The following is a 443-nucleotide window of genomic DNA, read 5'->3' as shown; positions in this document are numbered from 1 at the left end:
AATCTCATGTGTCCTACTTTTCCACACTCGTGGCAAGTGAAGCGATCTTTGTTATTCTTGCCTTTGCTGGTTGATTCTTTCGCTTCTTTCTTTTGAAACTTTTTGAGTTCTCCTTTTCTTTTAATGAATTTGATAAATTTTCGAACAAGGAGACCCATAGTTTCATCATCTAGATCAGAATCAGATTCATCATCATCTTTCTCTTCTTTTACTTTGGAGGTCGTGGCCTTCAATGTGATGCTCTTCTTCTTCCGGTCTGAATCTTCGTGCATAGTCAAGCGACCCAGTTCCATTTCGTGCTCTTGAAGCTTTCCAAATAATGTAGCTAGAGGCATAGAGTCCAAGTCTTTGGATTCAACAATTGCAGTCACCTTTGGTTGCCATTTCCTGTCAAGACAACGCAAAACTTTATTAGTTAGTTCACCTCTGGCAAAAGTTTTATC

This window comes from Lupinus angustifolius, chromosome LG20 (genome assembly GCF_001865875.1).
Source record: "Lupinus angustifolius cultivar Tanjil chromosome LG20, LupAngTanjil_v1.0, whole genome shotgun sequence".
Classification (NCBI taxonomy): Eukaryota; Viridiplantae; Streptophyta; class Magnoliopsida; order Fabales; family Fabaceae; genus Lupinus; species Lupinus angustifolius.
Note: the sequence above shows the minus strand (reverse complement) of the source record.